General features: G+C 34.0%; 2 protein-coding genes across 21 annotated transcripts in view; one reads left to right on the top strand and one right to left on the bottom strand.

The window, feature by feature from the left end:
- The window catches only part of LOC147065468 (uncharacterized), a 496,544-nt gene that overhangs the window by 439,040 nt on the left and 33,125 nt on the right, over nt 1-24,379 (top strand). The window lies entirely within an intron of this gene.
- osa (trithorax group protein osa) overlaps nt 1-24,379 on the bottom strand; it is a 168,950-nt gene that overhangs the window by 34,283 nt on the left and 110,288 nt on the right. For 2 of the 20 annotated variants that reach the window (XM_085957243.1, XM_085957241.1), the window contains exon 1: nt 21,070-21,844. The exons of 17 other annotated variants lie outside the window; for them this stretch is intronic. The gene's annotated coding sequence lies outside the window, so the exon portion shown is untranslated. Of the gene's footprint in view, nt 1-21,069; nt 21,957-24,379 lie in introns of those variants that run through there. One more of the 20 variants, XM_085957242.1, reaches the window with a different exon arrangement.

Genomic DNA, 24,379 nt, shown 5'->3' on the forward strand with positions numbered 1-24,379 from the left:
AAAAACCATACACTTCAAAATAAAACTACAAATAGTCAAAAAATATTATTGAATTTTAATTCTTGGGCACATTTCGTTCCCCTCCGTTACCCTATGTCTATAATGGCAGAGCATTTTTCCTTTAGTATTTGAAAAAACCAATCAATGTTCGTTCTGCTATTTTTTTAAAGACAATAATCACTTTTACTAAATTTTATTGGAAAAATAAATAAGTTTCGTTATTTAATAATCAAATGAAAAATAGTTAACGTTCAACTTTTTTGGGGACATTTTCGGAATGGAACGAAATGGTAACGGAGTGTAATTTGTAAAGCTTAAGTTACATGTTACCATAAAAACAAATTTTTGTTTTATGAAATTTATTTGAATTTTTTGATAGACAGATAAATATTCAACGTGCGTCAAAATAACAAAACAAATCAAACTTAATCACTAAAATAGACATATTTTATAATAAATTTCACAATACTTGTAAAATAAGGTAGGTAATAATTTTGACACACTATACATTACCATAACTTTATTTGGCATTTATATTATTTGTAACTCAGATAAAAAATATTTTTAAGCAAATTAACAATATATGAAAAAAAAAATCAGCAAGGGATTCAGACGCGAGTTCCTAGCGCGGCACGGAGTATATAACTTTTACGAAAATAATTATAGTCAAACTCGGTTATTACGATCTCTGACATAGCGAGATCTCGGATGTAATAACGAAACATTTGTTGACAATTGGTTTATGATTTTCGCCATACATTTAATTCTTTCACTGTTATAACGAGCAACTTATCGGATATACCGAGCTAAAATACTGTTAATGTGTCGACCGTTTTAAAACATTTCGACCCTAAGCAATAAAATCCGATTGGACAGGATGCCGCCGGGGTCGGATTACGTTTATGACACTAGTAAAGTGTCTAAGTACCTACCTTATTGGTGTTTCACCGACAATAATAAAAAAGTATCCACGCATATGGTTGAAAAATCCAAGGTTTGTGAAGTCCGTAGGTACCTACCAGCGTTAATTACAATAAACAACTTCTTTTGTAGTTTATGAATGCCATGCTCGTTTCGGGGATTTTTACGATGGTTTCCAAATTTTTTATTTTCGGCTTTTTGTGTAATGTGACATGCTCATTTAAAAATACCTATTCTCTGATATAACGAGTAACGCTTATAACAAGCAAATTCAGTCGGTCCCATCTTCCTCGTAATAACCAAGTTCGACTTTATGTTGTCTTGAAATTTAATTGTATTCATCAACATAAAATGTAGCTATACAGGTTGATTGTAATCAAGACGTACTTTTCTGACATTTCGTGAATACCTACAGTTCTAGGTATTAAATCTAATCGAGTACACATTTCTGTTAAACGTGACAAAAAAATACTTTTTCATACATTTTTATAAATTTCTATGCCTAAAATGTATGGAGAAGTTTTAAAATTTTGGTGGCGTATAACAGAAAGAGTATGACAGAGCCAGTGCCTGTCTCGCAATTATTTCAGTCTGGTGTTTTTTCTTTTCCTTCTGTTGTTTTTTTTTATCTCCATACTTTTATGTGCGCTATTTTTGCGTATTCAGACATATCACATACTTTTTTAATCTTTATTATATTATTATATTATAGTCAGGTTATTTTTTATATTTTTTAATGAAAATATTTTTGTTTTTCATACGAACAGACAAAATAATTTTTTTTATAATCTATGAAGAACTAAACACACACTGTAAACCCAACTTTATGCATGCCATTTCGTTACTTTTACATTCCACATATACGTTACCACCAATATAGTTTCGGAGTGGAAGTAACGGATTCTGTTTCAGAAGTGTTTGAAGCCAAAATTTAGCTTAGTTTTATTGTTAAACCTGCGATATGTTTTATTATATCTGTAGTATGAAAGATAAGCTCCATATGTGTAGTATGTGAAATAGAAATATGTGTTTTCTTACCTTATAAATCGTGGTAACAGTAGTGGAACTTCTTAAATGACCAACCCAGAAAGCAACCTGTTCCGATAGCGATACCGACACACACCAACAATTTAAAGTGTACATGGCGATCAGTGTTATACAAAAATGTTGCTACATTAAAAAAAAACATATTTATAGTGAAAATTTTTCGCCTTCATGCTAAAATCGTGGTAACGGAATGTGGAGTTCCACTTTTTCAAATATCCTGGGACACACTTTAAACGTGATTTTTTTTCAATATTGGTACAAATTTACAAAAAAACTATATATTTTCCAAAAATATATAATGTAAGCTGTTGAAAACACTACGAATTTAATTTTACACACTCAAAATTAATGACGAAATCAGACTTTGTTTATTTGAATTTATGGGTGGGACATGGTAAAAACGCACTACCTTTCGATCTAAATAATCAATTAAAAATATATACAGGTCAGATAGTTGTATTTAACTGATTGAATAGAGTAAATTAATAAATTTGCATGTTAAAAGTACATAACTTTCCAACATTTTATAATATAATAACTATGAAAAAATCAATCAAAGTCATGGGACATGCCAAAAACGCAATGTACAAACTTTGGCGAAAATGCCCAAATATCACATAAGTTGCAAATAGGTGAGAGATAAGACGGCACAAACATGTCGATTCGATTTTCTACGCAAATCCCGAAACCGAAAAGAATAATCAAGCATATTATAAAACATCAATGAGTTCAAATTATGTTTTAACAAAAAGAAAAATACGTACCTAATTCTATGACATTGTTTCAATGCGCCACAATTATTATAACTGCACAAATATTATAAAATGCATGTGACATATTGCAAAGGCTAGCATACAACCATCATTGTTTAGGGATTGAGTTGTGTTTAGGTCTGGACTGGGGAGATTAATTAAATAGATCGTGCCAATAAAATTGTCTGCCGAGAGAATAAGAAAGTACTGACAAACGTGATAATAAATTTGGCTCGCTCCGCTAAAGTACGACTTCAACCCCTCACAAACAAAAACAATAACAAAAAATTCTGCGTTATCTCTGGAGGCGGTGGTTTTTATAGGCAGTACAGAGCAGGTTCTATGGCGTGGCGTATCGCCGACCGACTCGCGATGTTCCGCAGTTGCGAGGTTAGCCTGAGTACTAGAGGCACCTACGGGCGAGTCTACGTTCCCCTTGCAAGGGGAGACTCGAGATAGTGAGTTTTTACTGGGTAGAACCGGAACTTTTTTGATACAAACTTAAAACCAAGATCTCAAAACCAAAAAGTGCCGGTACGTTTCGGGTCCATATCAATAAAAAATTGATTCGAGTTTAATAAATATTTTTTGTAGTTTCGGTAAAAATAGTCCAAAAATAAAAATAGGTAAGTACTTCGTAAGTATTAGTTACCTACTCTTGCTTGACTATCAAAGAACAATTTGAATATATATAATATACCTATTCACCTATTTAATATGTAACTGTAGGTAGGTACCCATTATGTTTTGGGAAAATTCCCTACTTTTTAATAGAGCTTTTGAAAGTTGTGTTTGGTGACATGCCGTAGAAATGTCATAACAAAAATAAATAAATAATAAGGAGTTACAACATACCAATTATTTCTACAAAGCGCGTCATAATTTATTATCTCCTACCCTACTGTTGAAGCTCTCTAAATCGAATGCGTAATGATCGAATTGATGACGTCATTTAAAATGGCTGATGGCCAACAGCTGATCCAATTCCAGATCAACAAAAAAATCTCGGATACCGCATTTCCTATTCACGACAAAACAATAACAAAGGTAAAGTTAGTAACACGTGCAGCATTATTCGCATGAGACAATGCTATTTTATTCACTGTGGTTTACCGGTAAAAGCCAATATTTTACAGGTTTTATACACAATGTAGGAAAATGTGCGACCGCCCATGGAATGAATGGTGAACGTAAAAACCTATTGGATTATCTTATGCATGTACCTACTTCATTTTGCTTTCACAATCTTTTTTTCTCTAGAAATAATCTTTTCGTTGGAAGTATTGAATTCGATTGCCTAGAGTAGACTGGGAAATTGGAAAAATCTCCCAGATAATACCCATATACCTAGTGATTACGATTAAAACAATTACATTTTTTTTCTTTTCAAGAGATGTGGTGATACGAACTAATAAACTTATTTTATAAAATAATAATTTAACTTGTCGGAGTTTACCTGATACAAAAATATCAGAATATTCAGGTTACACTAATCATTAACACACATGAAAATCACGTAATTGCTATACTAGGAATTCCCAGACGGGTACATTTGCTATGAAGAAGGGATCCATAAAAACTAGGAAGTGAATGCGCTCATTCAATAAAGTAGGTCGATATACATAAGTAGGTATAATAGCCTGAAGAATTGTGGTGAAAGAGAAATCCGGAAACTCCAACTGAATATACGTCTTTCAACTTTCTCGTGATCCGAGAATTCCTAAATATTCTCGAGAACCCAGTCTAAATACCTACTTAACATCTTAGATTTAAAAAAACAACGTGACAGCTATCCTAGGGCCTTGCCTTCCTCTTGGTTATTTACATTTTGCAATACGCATGACAATAATTGTGGCAACACGAGTTCTCGAGAACCTTCAACGAAAATTTAAAAATTTCATAAAAAAAATATCCGAAGAATATACCGAACACAACCAAAGTTTTCCATTTTTTAGGAATTCTCGATCACAACCTTTACTATGGAATAATAGGTATACAACTTTCACGAATTATAATTTAATTACTTTAAATAGATTTTTTAAAATTTCCTTTGAGCGCTGAGATGCTGATGCTCGAAGGAGAAAAGTATTTTGAAGGTCCGCCGTGTAGTGTAAATAATATGTTGGCAACCCCTAGTCAAAAGCTTCTCCAATCTCTTCGGTCGCGAGATAAACAAGCTGAAGCCATAACGTTTACAATATTTCCATATTGTTATCTATTGGTGGCAAGCATGTTCCGATGTTTCTTTTACTTACATCGTTTCGTGCGATAATCTCCCTTATCGAAAACCGTGTGCCAAAAAAAAAATGGGTAAAACTTCATCCAGCAATCGACAGGGACGCTGATAACAGTGATAAAACAAGACCCAACAGAACAGGTGGTAGAAACTGAAGTAACATCAACGCGCAGCACTTTTTATAGCCAAACTTTCTGTGAAAAGATATACCTAGAAAAAATGAAGCTGAATCTTTCGAATCACGTGTAGGACCTATTATAATCCAGTCCTGTAAGAACCATAAATATACCGTAACAAATTCATATACTTACCTAATAGATTGTGGCTTTCCCTAGTAGTACTAGTAAGGAAATAGTCTAATAGCGGGGAACACAGAATTAATGGGAACTGAAATACCAGACGGGTGTGGAATAACAGCCAACCGATCCCGAGTGTGGAAGAATATGGGATAAACTTAAAAATACGTAATTCTAAACTTGTCCTTCGTTCTGACAACTGCTCTCGGTTTATGCACTTACGCTCATTTAATATTGGTGTATTTGAAGGTTGCAACACACTATTTCATGTCTATAATGTGTTTCATTTTCGTAAGACCTCAATAGCCTATCTGAATTACATTTAATAATCTGTTCTATAGTTTTTTTTACCTGCTGCCCAGACTCTACCTACAGTCTACATAAATTATTTAGTTTGTTATAAAGCGCACTGCGAGCCTTAATAAATCAATACAGCGTTGATGACGTTCGTTAATCCACTATTTTCATTGAGTTCTACCACGTAAATTCCAGTTGTACTTGAAATGATACAATGTCAACACATTTCAAGGAATGTAGGCAGGAAAACACCTGTCAGAATCAATAACTCCGACTGTCTATGATCAACAGATAAGTTTATTAATGCATCGTCATCATGGAGTTTTACCACATAAACGCCAGTTGAATCTGTAAATTAATTTAATGCATTTAAAAGGGTATGTCCCGGTTGTGCGCCGCTAAATTAAATTGAAGGTGCTCATCGCTGGTTAGAGCCGTTATCGGGTTGCCTTCAACGCTATTTTCTTGAACAAATTTGGTCGGAAACGCTTCGGGGCATCGCGTAATCGAATGTCTTTATGGACCACCTGTTACGTGACGTGTATACCCCTGGACGAGCAAGTTTGTATTGTGTATAATGTATATTGTATAAGTACACATTAGTTGACATTATTATTCATTTGCGAGGAGACTCTCGCGTGAGAGGCAAGTCTCTTACAATTATTTTTATTTGTGTAAATACATATTTGAATGAATTTAAATTCAAATTCCACCAATTACCCTCGGTCAATAGTATTAATATTAGTAAAATAATGTTTGAATTCCAGTATTTTACTATTTCTTTACTTTGCTGCCTAATTCTGGAATACAATAAAGAAAAATACAGCAGTTTAAGTCAACGAATTTATGCATATAATATATCAGTGATTCCCAAAATAGGCACAATTTTCCCACGGGGCACTAAGCTTCTCAAAGTGGACAAAGAATAAAAATTGTCATTAAGTATTCGTCATCAAGTATGCATCATTTCAAGTTTGATGTTTTATGCATGTAAAATAGCATTAAATGGTCTCCTATCCAGTATGTCATTATATTACGTAGGTGTGTGTTTTAGGTGATCAACCTTCCACTTGTATTTGAATAAACATCACATATAATTAAATGGTATTGCATCATAATGTGTTTTATGCGGTGATATGTACCTACTGCTTGCACAAGAACAAAATATGTGGCGTTAATTTTTGTTTTATATTACAATTTTATTTTCAAAGTACATAAATCTACAATTTTTTATAGGGAGGACGATAATAAAATCTACGCTACAAAACCGGTCGGTGGTCCTAAAAGGTTTGGGAAGCTCTGAAAGAGTGTACGCAAAACTGTGAATAGCGCATGCAAAGGTTCGAGGTTCAGTGTATTTACGGTTTAAATTTGTATTGCATATTTATTTTATGGACTGTACTAATTAAATGATAACTGCAGCAGTGGACCAATTGAGAATTAGTGCATAATTGCATTGTTACGAAGCTAGATGCGTCGTGAATATAAGCGATGAGAGTTAATTAATAGTGCATAATATTACATATACGAAAGTATTACAACCGCAGGAATACTTCATATCTATATTGTTACGCCTTTTGAAAACTTTTCATGATATGGAGTTACTAAGTAGTAAGTGCTTAGAAAATTACATGCTTGCAATGTGCAGGTGTTACGATTAATTTTATTAACTAGCAACATTGATCTTTCAAATAAATTGGTATACCTACGCAGGGATATGGGGTCTGCGTAAAACTAACTTGGCGCTGTATTATATTATTTATAATATAACATGGATTGAATTAAATACATGTTGCTCAACGCGTCAGTGATAACAGTATGTTCTTCCGTATTGGCTGTCAGCCGCGGCACCTAACCAAAACGTCCAAAACCAAGGAGTATCGACTTGTGCGTTTGAAAGTCGATGTATCCGACGAATCTAATGCCGGGTCCACACTGGCAACATGTCGCCGGCAACTTCGTTAAATTTTACGATAATTATCATACTTATCGTAAAATTTAACGATGTTACCGGCGACATGTTGCCAGTGTGGACCCGGCATAATTTTAGAAACATTATAACCCATAAAACCTTCCGTCATCTACAGCAGTGGTCTCCAACCTTTATGTTACTACGCCTCCCTTTAAAAAAAATCTAGTCTTGGCGCCTCCCCCCCTTTATTTCATTAAATAATACAGACACTTTTTTAACACACAAGTTTTTACTACTTACTTATATCAAATTAATTTTTTAATTAATTTTTTTTTCATGCGACGAATGAGCTTGTTTATTACCACAATCAATTTTAAAAGAAGTCAACCAAATTCATCATCGTTCATTGACAAAAATTAATGGATTCTATCATGAGCTCCACATAGTGAATAGGGCCCACAGGCCAGGATCTTTCACCCATATATTAAAAATATTTAATAGCCCTGAAACAAACAAACAGACTTTTTGTACTATTAATAAAATTATATGAAAAATGCATTAGCAAACTAACCAAGAACTCAGGAAATAGATTTTTGTTTGCTTCAATATATCTGGCGTAGAAATCATTTAAATGTGGAGACATGTATTATTGTTATATTATATTAAAGAAATCACGTCAAAAACAATTTTAAAAAAAAATATCACACCCTGCCTACACGCTTCAGTTGACACTTTAGCTACGAGTGACATTTAAATTTAAGGTTATTGTTTTCATGCAACCAGCGGTCGTTTTGTGCATTACCGAAACAGAGCGTTTGCAAAAGCGCCATTTTTAAATTTCTCCGCTCCAAATATTTTTTTTAATAGGATTTAAATATATTTATTATATATTAAAATAAACATTCATGCACTGAATTTTTACTGTTACGTTAAGATATGAACTTTTATTTATTTGTAGATATTATGGTATAAAAAATAATTTATTCAAAAATTTTGGCGCCTCCCCTGGCAATAGATCGCGCCTCCAGGTTGGAAGCCGCTGATCTACAGTCTACACTATGTCTCCGAATTGATAGCTCTAAACCAAATATGAAAAAAATCTATAAAGAAACTTCGAGCACATTTATTTTAAATAAATTTTTATTAGTTGCATTCTGGATCCCCCAATCGGGAATTCAATTCAATTCAATTGGGAATTCGACCCTGAACCCATTACCTAACTAGGAAATATACCGATAGGCCTAAAAGTTCGGGAAACTCTGGTTTACACGGAGATCAGTTGAAAAAAATTAATATCTGCGGTACCTATATGGAAATAATAATTATTAACTAAATTACACTATGAAAAGTTTACTATCACTCCTTCACACACAGAAAAAACCAAAAATAATATATCTCATTTTCTATTAATCCCAATATTCTAATTAAATTAACAATTAATCTTAAAACTATAAACTCTAATATTAATAATACAATTAATAAATAAAATGTCATGTAACGATCAATACGTACAATTCAAACAGGTATGTAGTAGTTAGTATGATGTTAGTCTCTAGAATGTCGTAAGGTTTAGTTAAAATGACGTAGTACCTACAATGATAGTCCTACTCATAACCGGGGCTTCGAACCGTCACCCAGCTCTGAGTGATTAATTTTTAATGATTTTATTTGTATTTATAAATTATTTTCTATCATAATAAAAATTAAGACATGTCGCGCATACGACGAAAGAACGACAACTCATCGATAACTGCAGTGGGGAGGGGAGTAGTGTCATGTTAACGCGCGTGTTTGAACATGTACCGAACCGAACCGAAAAAAACGATATTTTTGTTTCGGTTCAGTTCCGATAAAAATAACCGATAAAAAAAATATCCGATAAAAAATATTTTTTCCGGTTTTCGGTTTAGTTCCGGTTCGAAGCCCTGCTCATAAAGTATAGCATACATAGCATGAAAAAAATCAGCATTCTGCCTGCACATCAAAACAATATTTAGGAACACAAATAGTTCACGATCTGTGATCGCTGACACAATGATGCATACGCACGCATTCTACTAAGAACACCGTAACGACGTCATGTCAAATTACGCTTGAAAGTAAAAACAGGTGATCGAATAATATGTATCTATTACATAATACAAAATAATGGAATAGAATGAGATGAAAGAACTGACCCCAGAATAGTGTCTTTATATAAGTACTGTATGTATTATGTAAATTTATGAATCGATTAGTCAGTAAAATAATTATGGTAAACAAAACCATTATGAATTGTAATTCATGTTTATTATTAGTTCCACTTTGTTGATTGGCTGTACAGCCGCGACCACAAACGTCTACCCGAAATTCAAATGTTGGCAACACAGTTGGCGAAAATATTTATAAAAAAAAAAAAACAAATGCCTAGGAACAAACATACAATTTTACACAGAGCAGGATAGAAATGCCAAGCCCAGTCGCAATAGATTGATTAAAATTAAATGACGTCGTTTATTTGATTTTTCGATGGTGTCGGGAGTAATCAAAGAACAGATTAATAAGATAGCAATATGAAGGCCAGACGTCATGCACCCGGTCTTTATTTATGACTTCGTAGCGGTAGGCCATAAAATGAATGAAAGACAAAGCCCCCTGCATATCATACAACATACAATGTTTACCAATATCGAATACGCGTTTCGTTTATGTATGATACAGGCATAATTATTGAAACAACATAGTTTTACCACGAGCTTAAGTTTATCCCATATTCCTCTACATTCGAGAATCATACTTTATTACAGCCAGAAAGGTAACCACTTTCGTAATTATTGTGTACCCTACAAATAACATACATATAATGGAGGAGTAATGGAAGATCAAATTTTATTTTATGTTTTGTCATTGGTCGGGAATAAGTTTTAAAAAAATGTATTTATTGCATTACCTAACTTAGAAAAATGGAGAGCAATTAATACATATTTCACTTATTTCAAAATTCAGACAGCAAAAATAGATTCGCGATCGAGTAATTAATTATAGTGCTACTGGTCGGACCAGTTAAAGACTTATATAATTTATTATAATAACCAAATAGATTAAATAAATGATTGCATTTCAGATAGAAGGAAGGATCAGTGTTGCCAACTTCTCATTGACAAAACATGTCAGACGGGGTACCGAAAACAAGCTATTTGGCAGGAAAAAACACTAGATTTTGTAAAAAGAAAATTGTAAGTACCTAGGTATTTAATCTACCAAGAATTAAGGTGACGCATCAGTGAAACGCCAAATAATTTTCAACTGTACGGGCGACGAAATTTTGGACTCGCTGCCATTCACTGAGAGAATGTTGACCCAGGAACACGTCACTTTGCTGCGTGATGGCGACGGGTCAATTAATTCTAAAATCGTGTAAAGATGACTAAAAACGTTACCCATTTACTTTAAAAAGAAAACATGTCAATGAATATATTATTATTGTTACTAATAGAACAATAAACAGAACATAAAATGGACGAATGTTGGATTTATATGACAATTAATATTTCGTTTGACAGGCGTCATTTTCACCCGCCACCCGCAATCCGCGCATCGCCTAGCGACGATCTTTTTAGACCGTGCCTCAACTAATGCATGGCCTTAAGTCAATACTCGTCTATCGAAAAAATAGCTATAGGTGGTAAAAATCACACCACATCCCAAAAACTTATTTCAAATTTGACTATCCTATATTGTTCAACAGGCGCGCACACAAGCGGGGGGTTCTCGGGTCCGTAGCCCCCCCCCCCCCACTACACAGGAATGAAAAAATACAAACTATTTAGATGAATAGAAATTATTTCTTCTTCGGGATCTGATGACTGAGGATCATTTTTTGACTGTCGAACAACCTTCTCAACGAGTTGGACACACCTCTCTGGATTCTACGACATGCATACGATGTGGCACTCATGAGTCGGTTGAACTTTTTGTTAACTGAGGATCATTTTTTGACTGTCGAACAACCTTCTCAACGAGTTGGACACACCTCTCTGGATTCTACGACATGCATACGATGTGGCACTCATGAGTCGGTTGAACTTTTTGTTAACTACCCCCTCCTTTCGCCTATAGATATTTCTTTCGAAATGGAAACGCATAGAATATAGATGGCAGGCAGTTAAAGAACTTACGATGAGTAATAATTAGGTATCTAATAGCAGAAGAGAAGAATACCCGATAAATTGTCAAACTGATCCCACATACCTAAAAGCACACATTAAATTATATCTGATACCATTATATTATTTCAGTGATACAACGATATCCCAATAAGGCAATGAATGCGCCTATTTTCTCTATATATTATATTAGTTGTTTTATTTCTCATCGAAACTGCTAAAATAGTAGTAAGCTACTAAAATAGGTGATAAATAGGATAAAACGCATAAGCTTGATGCGGTTTTTACAAGCTAGAATCCTATCGAAAAATGCTTGACCTGGAAAGAAAAACGCAACGCTGATTCCAATGCATGGTTGCGATTAGGGATTCCAATCTCGGGATCGCGGAATCCCGAGCTATTTTCGATACCTATGAATCCCGGGATTGATAAACATAATCCCGAAACTTTCGGCATTGATTTTTTTTATCAATTTTTATGGAAAATAAAATACAAACGAAAATATAACAGAAAAAATACTTTTAATAACAAATAACTACATTAGAAATAAACTGGGTTTGAATGAAGTTTGATTTATACCCATGTGTAAGTTGCCGATTCATTTTATGTTTTCACATAAATTAATAAAAATGAGAAAGATTAGGTCAAACAATGCTTCGCACTATGAACAAAGTAATTCCACCATGATCTCATACGTTTTACGGCAGTTTCATATTTGGCTGAATAATTAGATTTATGAAGTGGAAAGGCCATAAGTACAACTTTTATTATTTTAAATCTCGCTAACCTATTCATCAAGTCTTTACTATCAGAAACAGCAATCTCATATTAAATTCACATTATCCTTATTTATATTACAATATTATTTACTCCATTAAATTTATGTATTTCCAAGATTGAACGTATACAAAATTAACAATAAATGTCTTAAATTGTATAAATTATACTAGATTTATTTTTGACCGATTTTATCAATGTTATTTGTAAATATAAAAATTTTATACTAACAATGGAAAAAATGCCAATCTCGGGACCAGTCCCGGGATCCCGGGATTGTCAAATTGTAATCCCGAAATCCCGGGATCAGAATTTTGGCTCGGGATTGGATTCCCTAGTTGCGATTAAACAATACCAATCACGGTTACTCGAATCTTGTATCGCGATATGTAGGTATACTATTACACTGAGTATATATACACTATTCGGTCACATTGGATGAAAATAAACCATTTAACATTGCATAATATGTGTAAATATAATATAGCGATTTCTCGGCTTTTTTTCAACTCACTCCGCTCTTTGGCTAAAAAAATCTACTATAACGTCTATAACTGACTTATTGTCGACTGTTTCGAAGTTTACTCGAAACAGCTGTCAACGTACGAGGGTGGGTCAATAATTCCTTAGAAAAAAGCATTAAAACAGGTTTTATTTTTGTATTTTTTTTTTATTTCTCAACATAATTTCCTTGGAGCTCAATACACTTGGTTAGACGTTTCTCAATTTTTTTTAAACCGTCAGAAAAATAAGTTTTCGGAAGGTCCTCAAAATAAGCATTTGTCCGATCGATGACTTCTTCATTTGAAAAAAACGTTGTCCACTTAGCCATTTTTTTAAGTTTGGGAAAAGGAAAAAGTCACTGGGGGCTAAATCTGGCGAATACGGTGGGTGGTCGACCAATTCGAACTTCAATTCTTCAATTTTAGCCATTGATCGTAAACATGTGTGAACACGGGCATTGTCCTGATGAAAGAGGATTTTTTTCCTGTTTAAATGAGGCCGTTTTTCTTCAATTTTGTTTTTTAGCTGGTCCAATAAAGATGCATAATAATCCCCTGTTATTGTTTTTCCTTTTTCCAAATAGTCAACGAAAATAATTTCACGTGCATCCCAAAATACAGTAGCCATAACCTTACCAGCTGATTTTACGGTTTTCGCCTTCTTTGGACATGGTTTGCCTTCGCAATCCACTGCTTTGACTGTTCTTTCGTCTCGGGAGTATAGTGGTGTATCCATGTTTCATCTACAGTCACAAAGCGACGAAAAAATTCATCCGGATTGCGTTGCATGAGCGACAACAGGGCTTTAGAGGCCACCACCCTACTGCGTTTATTGTCGACTGTGAACAAACGCGGCACCCATCTTGCAGAAATATTTTTCATGCCCAATTTGTCATGTAAAATAGAAATGACGCTACCTTTTGAGATCCCTGTAACCTCAATTATCTCACTTAACTTTAATCTTCGGTCACTTAACACCATATCGTGGATTTTATTGATCATTTCTGGTGTAGTCACCTCTACAGGACGTCCTGAGCGTGGTTCATCCTTTGTTGATGTACGACCACGTTTGAATTCATTTAACCAGTTATAAATAGTTGCAAGTGAAGGAGCAGATATGCCGTGAACTAAATCCAACTCATTTTTTATTTCCTTTGCTGTTAACCCTTTTATATTAAAATGTTTAATAACAACTCTAAACTCAATTTTCTCCATTTTCCATTTTTCCACTTTCCACAAGCAATTTTTTTTTTAAATGTACGAGAAACACACAACAACCCGACCAATCTGATTGAAACTTCGCAGCATACTGAATCGGTAGTGCCGCTGCATGAAAACAAACCGCTTGCAGTACTAGTCGCGCCACCTGTCGGCTTTTCTAAGGACTTATTGACCCACCCTCGTAAATAACTCATTTAAAGTAAAATTAACATAAATAAGTACTCTCTTTCAAAACCGTTCCGTTATGTTCAGTCAGTCAAGGGTTTTTTTTTTTTTTTTTTTTTTTTAATATTTATGCTGTTTTTTAAACCAGTGATTCTTTTAAATTCTGGTTACGGTCGGCATATTTCTTTTTTGTTTTTTTACTTCTTTCTTTTGTTATTTTTGTCTTGTAATAATTTTTCGAATTCTCGAGATTCACCTTTTCCGACTATTTCTCGAGTACCCGGATCACCATATAGGATGCATATTAAGGCCATGCATTAGTTGAGGCACGGTCTAAAAAGATCGTTGCTAGGCGATGTGCGGATTGCGGGTCGCGGGTGAAAATGACGTCTGTCAAACGAAATATTATTTCTCATATAAATCCAACATACGTCCATTTTATGTTCTGTTTATTATTCTATTAGTATCAATAATAATATATTCATTGACATGTTTGCTTTTTAAAGTAAATGGGTAAAGTTTTTAGTCATCTTTACACGATTTTAGAATTAATTGGCCCGTCGCCATCACGCAGCAAAGTGACGTACGTCCGACTCCACGTTCTCTCAGTGAATGCGAAGTAAGTACAAATTTTCGTCGCGCGTACAGTTGAACATTATTTGGCGTTTCACTGATGCGTCACCTTAATTATTATGGCTAGTGCCAATGTTCAGTAATAATACACTAAAAATTAAGGCGATGTCTTTGGCCTAAATTACACATATAATGTGACTCTCACGCCATCTATTTATATTTACAGGCATCTACCATGAATTTCTAAACATCTGTTACTAAAAACTTTGGTCGATTCCAACCAGATGGCAGTAAGTTACCATAATAAGTTGCAAGTATGATGAAATTGCCAGATGAAAAAAATCGCTAGACAAAAATTCATTTACATATTATAAGAATATAATATATTCTACTTACTATAATATTATTATATATATATACTTATTCAAATAATTATTAATTTTTTTAAATAAGTACAATATTTTATTATATCGTATTGACATTTTTATGATAGTATATTATAATATATTGTAGGTTTATAATTTGATCAAATTCAATTACACAAAAAACGTTGTTTATGGAATTACCTTCTCTTTTTCTTCTTTATTTAAAATAATTTTGGTTGCAGAAAATCATACAATGTGTGATTTCTTCACCAAAAATCAATCAATAATCACACGACCTACTTAGTAACGAAAATGTTACTGATTAGTCAATTAATTTATAATTAATTACAATTATTACAATTAATTAATAAAAAGAAAAAATTGATTGGCGGTTGCCGTAAGCGCGTGGTGATTATTGATGGTGCTGCCATATGTCAAAATGCGGGATTTGTTTATTTTTATCATAAATAATGGTAAAAAACAGTTGTAATTTAAGCAAATACTAATTGAAAATAATTTTCAGTATCAAATTTTGAATATAGGCAGGTTCCTACGTATATTAAGTAAATATTGTAATTTTAATTTGTTAAGTTATTTTTATTCATATGGCAATTTCGCATAGAAGTTTAACACAAACTGATTTTTGCCAATCTTCAGAGAAAAATGTTATTTTGTCTTGTCTATGTGTGAGTTTCATTTTCAACGTCATGTTATGGTTGTGTGTGTATTTTGTATGAAGATATTTTGTTTCCAAATAATTCCACGACGGCAGCACTATACGGCCAAGCGTCGGCTAAGTGTTGTCAGCATGTTGCCAATTCGAGCAATTATTATGGTTTCGATTTCTATCGATTCGTTAATATACAAAAATACAAGATTAAATTTAAATAACTGCCGTAAAAATTAATAAATAATATTTTTAATAGAAACGCTAATCGTTTTTGCGATAAATTGCGTCTAAACCGAGATATTTCGATTTTAATTGCATGCTTTCTAACCTCTAAATCGATGTTTTTTAAATTTAAAAAAAAAGATATAAGGATATAATAAATTCCAATTTACGTTTAGCGTTTCGCTAGGTAATAGATTTAGGTATATTTTTATCGTAATTTTGATAATAAATCTTATGTCATTCATTCTTACCACCCGATAGAAATGTACCGAATTTGACACGTATTTTTGGTATATAGAACTCCACGATACATCTTAATTTTTTATTTTATTTTTCTCATTACTTTTGAATATATATCTACCGATTAATAAACTTTTCTAGCTATTTTTCGATAACAACTTTACCTAGAGACATCACCTTAACACTCGTGCATACGGTCATATCTTATTAATGAAAAAATTAAAAATCATCCGCCATTTTCCAAGATGGCGGCCGTAGCCACAGCATACACAAGTGATAATCTTTGGTACATTATTAATAGGCACTAGGACGACTAGGACTAGGCATGGCTTCCCCTTTAGTGGAACTATTTCCAGGTAAAATCCTTAACATGATGAGACCATACATGTGAAAATATTATAACTCTGAATTGAATTTTCATTAGCCACAGAAACTGGGGGATGAAATAGAAAACAATTTTCGTGAATAAAAAAAATATAAGTACCTAACCTGAAAAATATAACACGAATGCCAATTACACTGTTTCAATATTTATGTTTTGCACATCAACCACCACCACGGAACACTGTGTTCAACCCCCCCCCCCCCCCCCCACTCGCCTGTCGACCGTTGCCGGAGGAAATATTATAGAAGCCAGTCGGTTCGGTATGCCTGCGCGGGGTATGAAGGGACAAAGATACATAAAAACTAAATAACAAGTTAATGTGCGCCGAGCCTTAAGCAGTTTTAAGTAGGTATTCATAAGGCCATCATAATACTATTTATTATATTATCTGTGATTTTATAGCGATGTGTGCAGTGTTAAAGACTGAAGTGATAGCTATATACCCGAAAGTGGGGGGATCCGTAGAATATTAGTAGAAAGAAATTAATTTAAAAATCTTTTAATTTGAAAATGTTGATATTATATATATACAGAACACCACATCAATAAGATAATATTTTGAGTTCCTTGACTACGATAATATTATACATTTAGTTAAAAATTGAAACAATTAAATCAACAAGTAGATACTTAGTACCCACCGGTCTGAACGATGTTTGATTATTCCAGGTATATAATATTTCCATTCACAATGTATTATTTTCGTTTATGGTAAAACCTGTGTCAATCGTCAAAAAGTGTACTTTCGGGAAAACGCAATTAAGATTATTATTAATAAAATACCCTCAAGTCTTTGTTGTTATAAGAATTTCGGGTATATATCGACCCTTAATCGGCAGAACAACGTAAGCGCCAATTCATAAATTTTAGAGGAGAAGGTTTTTTCTTAATTATTTCCGTAATTAGTTCTAAAAATGAATTCTGTTAATGTGGTTACTAATAATTGGTTACTGCCTATACGGAAATTATAAAACAATTGCATTAATGCTTTTAGTTTTCGAGATAGTGGCGGTAACGCTGTTTTGCTTATGTCTATGACGCGATATTTTTTCCAGGCATGTCGCTTACGCTATTTGGCGTAGTTGTTTTTATTTAAAAATTTCATGCTAATTATCATGCCAGGGCATTAATAATTAAGTAATAAAATAAATAACATAAGTACCCATTTATTTTACGAAAGGGGGCGTTGTTAAATAAATTAAAAATACTTTTTAAATTAATATTTTTGCTTGTAGATACTTAACCACATAGGTAAAATAAAAATAAATGATTGGTATTTTTAAGGGTTCGCTTATATTATTAATATTATTAGGTATTGTTATTTTTCAAAATGAAATATGTACGTATCTACTCGTACATAATTAAGTACGGGGACCTACTAATTATGATAAAATAAAATTGTAATCTTACAAAATAATTATTGTCCCTTATTTTTTAAGCAGTAATCGCTGTATTATCCTCATTCACATCTTCCTGATCGGATTCCGGTAAAGTATCTTCCACTGATAATCTATGTGGCAGTTTCATAAACTCATCCGTCATCTCTGAGGGATATTACATTTAACACAGATACTTTTAAGATCGTTATACTCGATCTCCGATATTGGTGATTTAGCACTATACAGCAAGGGTGGCTGGCGTGTAAAGCATCACAGCATTTGATCGGGATCTGATGACATTTTCTAGGTCTAACAGTTTAGTCCTACTGTCACCAGAGTAGGTACAATATTTGGAGAGTTTTTTTAAATTATGCCTTTTGTAATTCACCAAATTTAATTTTGAACTTTGAAGCAATGCAAGTAGCAGCGAGAGATTACCAGTCACGGAATTCTGCATATGAAATGATGACCTAGCGTTGGAAATGATGGTGGGTCATTCTGATAGTGCCCAAACTACTCTGATTATAAATGACTCAATTCTCGCATGAATGGAATCGACCAGCATCGTAGTACGACCAGTTGGTCTATTCTATACTTTATCGACCGCTAAAGTGATAGATATTATCAAACTTAGGGTAAGTTTGTATAAAAGTATTAGTACTTATTGCAACAATTACAACCAACGTATTGTAATTGTTGCAATAAGTGCTGTATTCTAACAGCAGTAAGAGAGGTGCTGTTAAAATGTAGCGCTCATTGCAACAATTACAATCAACGTATTGTAATTGTTACAATAAGTGCTAATTCTATGATACAAACCTACTCTAAGTTTGATAATATTTATCACTTTAGCGGTCGATAAATACAGAATAGACCCACTGGTAATAGAATCAATTCAATGAAAGTTGAATTTTTCATAATATAAGATAGCATAGCCAGTGTTGCCCGGTTCTTATTCTGACCAATCACAGTATAATAAATCCTTGCTTTTTTCCCGCTTTGTCAGTCCTATCCAAAGATTTGTGCACTATTTCGGAGATCTCATTACTGCCACGTTTACCATCAGTTTCACCCCATAAAAAGCAGTATCCATTATTTTTTCCACTTTCATAGATACTTTCATTATAGTATGCGTATTTTCGACTACGGAGTTTTTTGCACCTTCTCGAGGTCAAAACTTGCGCACAAAACATCATTGTGATTTTTACTTTTGGCCAGATCATTAAAGAACATCTCCTTGCATTTATCCTTTATGGTAAGGGGACATTTCTAAGTATCCATTTCAATTAGCCGAAGTCTCTTGTCACCAGACATATTTGTTATTTTCTCGCAAAAAGAACACTATTATCTTTTTTGGTAGATGAAAACCCAAGTTGAACTTACTGTCTATTAAATACGTTTCTGAAAACATTCTGAATCACGACATTAGTGGATTCATTCAAAGAATCCAAATTTTCAGTATAAATTTTATATATATTTTCAACATTTCAAAAATCTACAGGAAGATACTATTATTCGTAGATTATTCCGACAGTAGTGAGATGAAACGGCGGGTAATTATTGTTTAATAAACTCCATTACCAGGTTTATTTTATCTCAGACAGTTTTACTGGACGGCGCGAGCTTTGCTCCCAAATCGGTTTTCGCACAACTCACTACCAGACGGACCACCGAATAAACCGTACCGTAGCTTACACTATCAAATAACGTCGGTTACGTTATTTTGCTCTACTTTATAATGCGGTACAAGTTAAAACGCTAAAAGGCACAGACCCTAAAAAAATGTCATGCGAATGAGATCGGGCTCTAATATTTTTGTCACTTACGCGCTAGGTGATATTTAAAGGTTCTCAGTTTAAAACGCAATTTACCAAAAAGTGTCGCTTACGTTGTTCTGCCGATTAAGGGTCGATATTATAAAATACCCACAAGTATGAATTGGGCCAGAAAGATAATAATTATAATACCTACTTTGGGTGCCTACACAATCTGTAATTGACTCATTTTCGGCATACTTTGACCGAAGACAGTTTGGCTCTGAGAAGTACAGAAATATAATAATTTATTCTTGTTCAGTGATGGCTTTTTCTACACAACAACCCATCCTTTCCATCATTTTTAGAATCGAACGTATTGTACCTAGTCATGTCAAAGTGCTGTTTGTGTTCTTTCAACACCGACAACAGCGTAAATGAGTGAGCAAACCAGTACCTACAGGACAGATAATATACATATTATAATTTGACTGAAGTCTTTGTACTAAATACATAAGTAGGTAAATAAAGTTCACATCCTTTCGGTTTCCTATGCTTTTTATCTCGTTTTTATTACGATAAGTATTATGCCACATACAGCGACAGATATCCGTGATATTTTTCATAATAATATTATACAAATAGGTATATAATATAATGTACTGGGAGGCATGACCCCCAAAAGGGGGGGGGGTCTGAGAGGGCTCTAGCCTTGGGGACCGGGTTCAGGAGGGGCTCGGCGAGGCGAGTTGACCAGATAAGTGAGATAAACACACATCACAAATTTACTTTAATAGTAAAAAAAAAATACTAAGTCTCCATAATTCAGATGGATATATTAAAATATACAATAAATCACTAAATATAACTACACATTAATTTTACCGCTACACTATTTGGAAAACGCTACTGTAGAGCCTTTATCCTTAGCGATAGGTAGGGGGCCCGCCAAAGATCCTAGCCTGGGGGCCCGCTTCAAGATGTGGGGTTCATGCTGGGAGGCATGCAGTTCATGATATATTACAATATAATCGGTAATACCGGCACATTTAAATGGACACAATGAAAAATAGGTCAATGTATCCATTCATTCATTTTGGGATCCTAGTGATGCACGCACCACCATGTAGATTTTAGATACACTGATGAACGAATTTGAAAACATCGTAAAACATTAGATAGGTAGGTATTATATTATTTATTACTCACGTATATGCAGGTCGATTTTGATAAGGCGGCAAAACTGGATATTTTTTCAGTGCGATTTATGAAATTAAACTATTTATTGACCAAATAAATTGACACAATATCTCTTCCCTTTCATTCTCACTAAATAATACTTGATCATTAACCAAGCGTGACTCTTTTAAAGCACCATAAGATAGTTTTTTTACCTCAATATTTTGGTAAATATCACAGATAAAACGTAAACAATTAAATTACATAAACACTTAGTTTTATTTTTATTACTGAAATTTGGTATAATCTATATTATTAAGTTTCTCTGCGCACCAATTATAAACCACGATTTATTATAATATAAATAAAGTACAGCGGCTTGTTTATTGTTTATTTATAAGTGTGTTTGAATGTCAAAATCACGAAGCCCACCAACACTACTACCTTTTGTCCGGAGTACACAAACACTATTAGAATAAAATTACGTCATGGATCTAGGATCCGTGATCTACGAACGCTCCGATGAAATGAGCTCGATTTAACGAGCGACAGTGTAGAAGTGTGGGCGGCGCGGCGCGATGCAATAATGCACGCTGCCTTGCGAAAACGCAACTGACAACTTGCAGAGGTGCGGGACTTGAGAGAACCAAGAAAACATTGGAGAGCGCGTGTTTTCGATATATACGTACAGATACAGATAGTGAACCAAGAGCCGCGCTGTAATCACACTCGCCCTGAGATAACGCGACTCGCGAGCACTGTTTCACATGCCGAAGCGATCGGACTGACGGCGGAATAGAGAGCCGTACCTACAAACGAATGCCAGAAAAGTGACGGCGCAATACTGCGGCGAGCGAGCGAAACTAGCCTCTATCGCACAGCACCGTACCGGTCAGACTCCCGTGCCGACGGGCACTAACGAACGGAATAGCAACTCTCATACAGTCAAGAGCACATGGCAAACAAATTTTCGAAAGCACACACACTGGCGCAAAAGTTAACAGGCGGTTGAGTAGAACCGAGCGACAGCGCATACACTGAACATTCGGGTGATGTCAGCAACTTCAATGTAGGTAAAATTCCTAGTAAACAATAATGAAAACTATACTCAACGTCGCAACTCGCGACCGCTGCCGAGTGCTGACTACGATATAATATTATTGCAAAGGCTATTATGAATTATTATTTATTACTTTGATTGCAATGTACTGAATTTACTATGGTTCTTGCCATGGAACAGAAAACTAATGGGAACTGGTTACACTATGATGGCTGTTTTGAAACATAATTATTTGTACCTATGACTATAGGGCTTTTCGGCCATAAAATCAAAGGACACGAAGCGCGCCGACTGTCAAATATTGAATACGCGCTAGGTTCTTTAATGCATAATATGTGTCAGAACCATTGAAAATAACATAATAGGTAGTACCTACCTAACTCGTATTTCAGTTTACCTGACATTTGAGATCCTGACACTAGCGCATCTATTCTATACACAAGACTACTATCGGCAGCTATCGAGGGTAGTTTTTCATGTTTGTATTGAAGCATAATAATTATTGCAATAAGTTGCCGTCTAAACAGTCAAAACTTTCTATCCCGCTCTAAAATTTATCACACATAAGAGAGTTGCTGTTAAAACATAGGTAGCAGTTATTGTAACAATTACAACTACCTTATTGTAATTGTTACAATAAGTGCTAATACTTCGATACAAAACTACCCTCGATATCTGCCGATAACGTCTTGTGTATAGAATAGATGCGCTGGAAGAGTAAGCCAGTTCCCGTTAACTTTGTGTTTACTGGTTCATACCCACGTTAAATTTACAATTTTTAAAATTAATGACAATTTTTATATTCATTACCCCTACTACTTGAGAAGTGATGGTGATTTAAACTAACGCTAAATTAAAAAAAAGTTTTTATTGCAAAAAGTTAGTTTTCCTTCAAGTCCTTCAGTGTTGTAATTTGCGTTATTCATAAAATAAAAAATATTTTTTTAAATAATTATAATAAAAACAAATCGTATGAAAGCAAGACTTCTGGCACGGTTAGGTTTGTATAGCGTTCATATTCGAGCGAGTCGTTCGTATACCGAGTATACCCGTTGGAGCGTCATGCGTCCACCGCCCGACCCGTATACCAACCGGCCTATACCTCGAGAGGGCATAGCGAACGGCAAACGCCGCGAGTCGGCTGGCCGAACGCGCAAAAACTCGGCGCTCGAAACGGCTATGGAAATTTCAACAATAACAAACAGAAATCGCCGGTTGAAACTTATGTTTCGTTAGATAAAATAATTATATAGGTACAACATGCTTCATTCTGTGCAACGACAATCGTACACAGACAGTAAGCCGATAACGTCATAAAAGCTCTCTTCGGCTTTTGAACGACTTATCCCTCTCACTATAAAAATTCAGTTATTGAATACAATGGAATATTGTTTTTTAGTAGGTAAGGTATTTGGCTTGCTTGTTAAACCGAAGTACTTTCAGTTTATTAAAAAAAGGACTTCATATTATTTTCAATATGTAATAGTTTGTTAATTTAATTCCGTGACTCAAATTTATTCATTCGCAGAGAAACTTTAGTATGGCTATTTAATAATCCCCTTTAGGTATACCTACCTACCCTAATATTCTAATTGTTATGTTATCCATATCATTTGATATGATCGTTATGAATAACAACACGATGATTCATTACCGCGTTATCTCTCGATTGTTTTGTGTTATTATGGTAACGACCTTCAACTACATACCTACTATTAATAAATTCAAATACACAATGGTCAATGAATAAAGTTGCTAGCACTTTGTAATGTCACCTAATTTACATAACTAACATAGGCATAATTATCAACCAATTATAATTGAACTAAAATAAAAATTACCCTAATTTGATAAGGTCCGATACTCCAAAATCGAAATTTAGTAGGGTCCAATGTCTAAGTACCTACTTAAATAAAGAAAGCCTAACGATGAGTGTATAAGTGGTATTGAAAGTAATGTAGGTAGCTATCAAAATATTACCGATAAGCTAAAGGGGACTTAGGTAATTGTAGCTAATTGTTTTAAAATAGCACATTATTCAACATCATCGCATAATTTCGAATGTAGGTACACACTTCCAAAAGTTATTATAATGTCAATGATACAATCATAGATGCACGTAGTAAGTAATAAACATATCGAATGAGAAGCACAGTACAGAAATGCTCTACTCGTACAAAAATATGCCTGATGATTTAAATTTAAAAGTAAAGTCCAAGAAGTATGCAGAACATATTTTGTTTTTACCTTTTATTTTAATTTTAAGAAAGAGGACAAAAC

Source organism: Rhyacophila brunnea, unplaced genomic scaffold (assembly GCF_057557595.1).
Source record: "Rhyacophila brunnea isolate RB1 unplaced genomic scaffold, BYU_Rbru_1.0 scaffold_6, whole genome shotgun sequence".
Taxonomy (NCBI): Eukaryota; Metazoa; Arthropoda; class Insecta; order Trichoptera; family Rhyacophilidae; genus Rhyacophila; species Rhyacophila brunnea.